General features: G+C 34.2%; 1 protein-coding gene across 1 annotated transcript in view; it reads right to left on the bottom strand.

The window, feature by feature from the left end:
* Nucleotides 1-6,677, bottom strand: part of LOC117107645 (polycystic kidney disease protein 1-like 2) — a 43,860-nt gene that overhangs the window by 34,057 nt on the left and 3,126 nt on the right. The gene's annotated exons all lie outside the window — the stretch shown is intronic.

The following is a 6,677-nucleotide window of genomic DNA, read 5'->3' as shown; positions in this document are numbered from 1 at the left end:
AAGCGTAAATCCGTTGCCAGCCGGTCATATAAAATGACTAGCGCGAGATTTCGAATTACTCTCAAATTTACCATCATACGATTGAGTCAACCCACAGCCAATTCTGTGAGGTTCATGAGACGAGCAGTTTTATTGTAAGCTTATCATGGGGCGCAGTGTGCTTTGCACGCACGATACTGTATAAGCCTGGCCTTTGTGAATTTATACACAGTTGGTAGAACCGTGATAAAGTATTTTTTTGTTCAGTTATAAACCGACGGAATGTGGCGAGTTAGGATAGAAACTCCGACAAGGCTCGCAGCTGAACGTGGTGGAGCTCGTCTATGTTAACCTACAGTACGGTAGTGGACATTGTGAGTATTTAAACAGTAATTGAAAGTATTGCTATGCTTACGGATGTTTAAAGTTTATTATAATATAAATATCAGTAAATGTGAATGTATGGATAATTAAATTATAATCTTTAAACCTACTGTTGATATATAGGTACAATATGTAACATGTGTATTATATGAGTATAATTGTATGTATATACATATGTATACAGATATGTGTGTATTTATACACATATAATATATGTATATATATGATGTGTGTTTATATGCATATGTGCTGCATGTGCATATGGGCCTATATAACGTGATTGTTTATAAGACATACTCGTTTTATGCATGTTTGCTTTAATACAGTGTCACCTAACTTTCAACCTAATATTTGGGAGCTGCTGTGCTATTGTATGGAATTTTTCAAGTAGAAACCAATGATGAAGCGTAGAGTATCGTAATCAGTTATACCTATCAAGAATGATGGTGGATATTCAACGCATTATCAAGACAGACGTGTTTAAGCGGGAACAGTGATTAAATAGACGTAGTATTCGTCATTACTATTTACTCCAATAATGTTTTAATATATTAATTAAACTGGTAGTTATTTGCTATACACGAAGATAATCTTTAAGATTTCGATAGCCAATATTTCATTATAAATTAATTATTGCTAAGTAATGTTATGATTAGAATTAAAAGCATTGGTTGCGAATTTGATATTTAATATTTAATGTTTTCTATGTTTGTATTGTTTGTATTGTGGTGTTTATTGTTTTAAAAGACCTATTATTTTAGAAATAAAGATTTACAGTACTTATTTGTTAAATTTAAAAGTTTGTAATTCTTTTTGTTGTGTACATTGTTGGACAGACATTAGACCTTCGATCCAAATTGATCGTCTATGACATTCATATTACATATGAATTTTCGTAGGTGACAATTAAATGGGGGCTCGTCCGGGAAATTAACTGTCCAACAAGAAGTAGCAACAAATTGAATGGCTAATGAGTGAATGGTGTTACATAAGATTTCGTATATTGATATATTGTATAATTATTATTGTAATTTACAGGCGTGTTCCACGTACGAAAGTTCAGATAGTGATACTTGTTGAATGCGTTTCTATCCAGTTCGGCAACTCGATCCCCACGCGATTATTGCAGTTATTGGGCAAGTGATTGATATTTTGTTTCATTGTTTTGCCATAACGTATAAATTCACGGTCTTGATTACTAGTGTTTTCGAAATCTTGCTTGCGCTTAGCATCAAATTGTATTTGAATTTATTGTATTTCATAATTTTGTCAATATGGCTACTCACTTAGAATTAGAGAAACTTATGGTTATTGGTGAAAAGCTTGGCCTAAAGGGTGCAGAACTCAAAAATTTCATAGAATCTGAAAGGGTTAGGGGTAAAGCTCCAAAATTACCTCCTTTTAATCAAGATAAAGATGATGTAGATGCTTATCTTAATAGATTTGAACGATATGCTCAAATGCAGGGTTGGGATAAAGCAACTGATTGGGCTACAAATCTTGCTGCTTTACTACAAGGTAATGTATTGTTTGAATATTCTACACTTTCTACAGAAGATGCTATGGATTATGATAAGGTAAAGAAAGCAGTGTTGCGTGCTTATCACCTTACTGCTGATGGATTCCGTAAGAAATTTCGTGAAGTTAAACCTTCTTATGATGATACAGGTTCTAAATTTGTTACTAAACTTAATAATTATTTCCAAAGATGGATGGAATTAGAGAAAGTTGATAACTTCAAAAAGTTGCAGGATTTAATATTAAGAGAACAATTTTTAAACTCATGTAGTTCTGAACATTCTATATTTCTAAAAGAAAGGGAACCCAAAACTATTCAGGAAATGGCTAAACTTGCTGACCAATACATTGAAGCACACAAATGTTGGTATCCCGGCCAGCTAAAAGGTATTGAAAGTAAACCTAACAAAACTTACTATAATAACTCTCCAAGAGAACATAGTCGTTACGATAGCAAGTCATCACACCAATATCAGAGAAGTAAGCCACAAGGTAAAGAGGTTAAACGTACACTGGTTACATGCTATGTTTGTAATAAACAGGGACATTACGCTTGTGATTGTAGACAGAAACAAACTCTTGCTTTCTTAACTGAGGTAGTAAATAACGTCATAGATAAACGTATCCAGGCTGATGTGAAATCAGAAGAATGTGTAAAGCTACAACCTAAAGATTGTCCTGACACAGGCGCATTCATGATGATAAAACCAGATTCACATTTATATCAGGCAAGTAAGAAAGGATTTTTCACATTAGATTGTGGTCATAAATTAACGGTTCTTAATCAAGTTACAGCTGCATGCAAACATTATGATAGCAGTATGCCAGTAACACAGGGTAAAATTGGTAAGCACACGATACAAGTCCTTCGTGATAGTGGATGCAGTGGTGTAGTTGTTAAAACCAAACATGTAGAACCAAACCAGATGACTGGAGATTTCAAAACCTGCATTCTCATTGATGGTACGGTAAGACGATTTCCCACAGCTTCTATAGTTATAGATACTCCATATTTTGTAGGTCATGTTTCAGCTGTGTGCATGGATAATCCAGTATATGACCTAATACTAGGAAATATTTCAGGGGTTAGAGAACCGACTGACCCAGACTTAAGTTGGGGAAAGACTCAAATTGATGAACCGGACACTAACTGTAAGGTAATCGATTCGAATGAATCAATTCCTCTACAATCCGATCCAATTATCAAAGCTGCCGTTCAGACAAGAACTCAAATCAAACTAAAAGATAAACCATTAGCTAGATTAACCTATTAGTGAAGTCACTGCAGATATGTTGCGCCTTAAGCAAACTGACGATCCAACGCTTAGGAAAGTTAGACAATTGGCTGAAAGTGGTGAGCAGAAAATAAGTAAAAACGGAAGTACCCACAGGTATGTTAAATCCAATGGCATTATCTATAGGGAATTCAATTCTCCAAAGATAGAATTTGGGAATACATTTAAGCAAGTAGTAGTTCCAAAGGATTACAGAGAACATGTCTTAAGGATAGCTCATGAATCTATTCTAGGTGGTCACCAGGGATCCAAAAAACCAGGGACAAGGTAATGAGTAACTTTACATGGCCTGGAATGTTAGCCGACGTGACCAGGTATTGTCAATCATGTGACATATGTCAAAGAACCATTCCTAAAGGTAGGATAACGAAAGTCCCATTAGGTAATTTTCCTTTAATTGATGAACCATTTCAAAGAGTAGCGGTAGATATAGTCGGACCCCTTAAGCCAGCAACTGAAAGAGGCCATCGCTATATCTTAGTACTTGTAGACTATGCTACAAGATATCCAGAAGCAGCACCTATGACTACAATAGGAGCTGAAGCCGTTGCTGAAGAACTACTATCCATGTATTCTAGGTTAGGTTTTCCAAAAGAAGTCTTAACTGATCAAGAATCTCAATTCATTTCAGGTATAATGAAAGAGGTAAATAGATTACTTTCAATTCATAGTATGACTACAACCCCTTATCATGCCATGTGTAATGGTCTTTGTGAAAAGTTCAATGGTACACTGAAGGCTATGCTAAAGAAAATATGCGAAGAAAAACCTAGGGATTGGGACCGATATATCGATCCACTTCTATTTGCATATAGGGAGACCCCTCAAGCTAGTACAGGTTTCTCGCCATTCGAGTTGTTGTATGGACGCACAGTGCGTGGTGCTATGAAAATTCTGAAAGAATTATGGACTGGTCAGTTAGCACGAGAAGAACTTCAAAAATCTAAGCAGAAATACAAGATGTATTATAACAAGAAGGCACGAACTAGAGACATGAAAGTAGGAGATGAAGTCCTCCTTCTTTTACCCACGGATAACAATAAGTTATTGATGCACTGGAAAGGACCGTTTCCTATTAAAGAAAAGGTAAGTTCAATGAATTACAAAATAGATTTTGGCCACAGGACCAAAACTTTTCATGCAAACTTACTGAAGAAATATCATAGAAGAGAGACTACAGCATCGATGATGGACCCAAATAAACGGGGTGTTTATGAAATCGTATGTACTTCAGTTCTTGAAGATGAACCACATCAAGAAGTAGGTAAATATGAACTTCAACCTTTCCATACAGACAAACTTATACATCTTCCTCCTATGGTTCAGAATGAACACATTTCTGACGTTAAAATTGACCCACGGCTTAACAAAACGAACTCATCAGGTAAAGCAAATACTACTGCAGTATAAGGATACTCTTACAGATATCCCAGGTAAGACAACGTTAGGAAAACATGTAATCAAATTGACTGACACTAAACCAATTAAAAGTAAACCCTATCCAATACCCCATGCACTTCGGGAAGACATTCGTAAAGAAGTTCAGAGCATGCTTAGGATGGGAATAATATCTCATAGTAATAGTCCTTATGCATGTCCATTAGTGGCAGTTAAGAAACCCGATGGTTCTTTAAGAGCATGTTGTGACATGAGGAAACCTGTACCTGATCAGGATGAAATATTCTCTCAATTATCTGAAGATCGTTATTTCAGCAAAATTGACCTTAGCAAGGGATACTGGCAGATTCCAATGTCAGAAGAATCTAAACCTATAACAGCTTTCGTCACTCATGATGGTTTGTACGAGTTTAATATGATGCCGTTCGGCCTGGTAAACTCAGGTGCCACATTTAGCAGAGTAATGAGGAAACTTTTAAAAGGTATACCTAACGTACATAACTACATAGATGACATACTCATTCATACTAAAACATGGGAAGATCATCTACAGAAAATTAAGGTAGTATTTGATAGACTAAAAGGTGCTAAATTAACAGCTAGGCCTACTAAATGTTTCATTGGCTATGAAGAAGTTGAATTTTTAGGACACATAATTGGACAAGGTCTAGTACGACCAAAACCTGATAAATTAAAAGCTATTGAGCAAGCAGAAAGACCAATCACAAAAACACAGGTAAGATCTCTTCTCGGTTTAGCAGGATATTACAGAAAGTTTATATCCCAGTTTGCAGACATTGTGAGTATTTAAACAGTAATTGAAAGTATTGCTATGCTTACGGATGTTTAAAGTTTATTATAATATAAATATCAGTAAATGTGAATGTATGGATAATTAAATTATTAGCTTTAAACCTACTGTTGATATATAGGTACAATATGTAACATGTGTATTATGTGAGTATAATTGTATATACATATGTATACAGATATATGTGTGTGTATTTATACACATATAATATATGTATATATATGATGTGTGTTTATATGCATATGTGCTGCATGTGCATATGGGCCTATATAACGTGATTGTTTATAAGACATACTGTTTTATGCATGTTTGCTTTAATACAGTGTCACCTAACTTTCAACCTAATATTTGGGAGCTACTGTACTATTGTATGGAATTTTTCAAGTAGAAACCAATGATGAAGCGTAGAGTATCGTAATCAGTGCGTCAGTTATACCTATCAAGAATGATGGTGGATATTCAACGCATTATCAAGACAGACGTGTTTAAGCGGGAACAGTGATTAAATAGAGACGTAGTATTCGTCATTACTATTTACTCCAATAATGTTATATATTAATTAAACTGGTAGTTATTTGCTATACACGAAGATAAAACACGTTATATCGTCATTGCGGACTTATAAAATCCGCATATGCCTTAAAACTAAAAGAAAATGCATACTTACTGAGTCCAAAAAATCCGCAATGAAAATATAACATGTTATAACCAATATTTCATTAAATTAATTATTGCTAAGTAATGTTATGATTAGAATTAAAAGCATTGGTTGCGAATTTGATATTTAATATTTAATGTTTTCTATGTTTGTATTGTTTGTATTGTGTTGTTTATTGTTTAAAAAGACCTATTATTTTAGAAATAAAGATTTACTTATTTGTTAAATTTAAAAGTTTGTAATTCTTTTTGTTGTGTACATTGTTGGACAGACATTAGACCTTCGATCCAAATTGATCGTCTATGACATTCATATTATATATGAATTTTCGTAGGTGACAAAATACATATGCATTCTGTGAGACATACGTGGAACCAACAACATCGGATACTATAATATACATATATATATGATGGTTTATATATAATTTAACAGTGTTAACGGCTCTCTAGATTTATATATATATACATATATATATAACCACCTAACCTTCGTTCTACACAATCATCATTTATCTCATATATTGTAATATTTGTGGTAAACAATATGTCGGAGAAACAAAAAACACTCTCCGTATGAGAATGACACAACATAGATCAGCTATCAGAACATCTAAGCTTGATCAACCAGTAGC

The sequence above is a fragment of the Anneissia japonica genome, unplaced genomic scaffold (assembly GCF_011630105.1).
Source record: "Anneissia japonica isolate Jap-2015-1 unplaced genomic scaffold, ASM1163010v1 scaffold5330_len1712360_cov203, whole genome shotgun sequence".
In the NCBI taxonomy this organism is placed as follows: Eukaryota; Metazoa; Echinodermata; class Crinoidea; order Comatulida; family Comatulidae; genus Anneissia; species Anneissia japonica.
The sequence above is the reverse complement of the archived record's forward strand: the minus strand, read 5'-3'. Positions and strand labels throughout refer to the sequence as shown.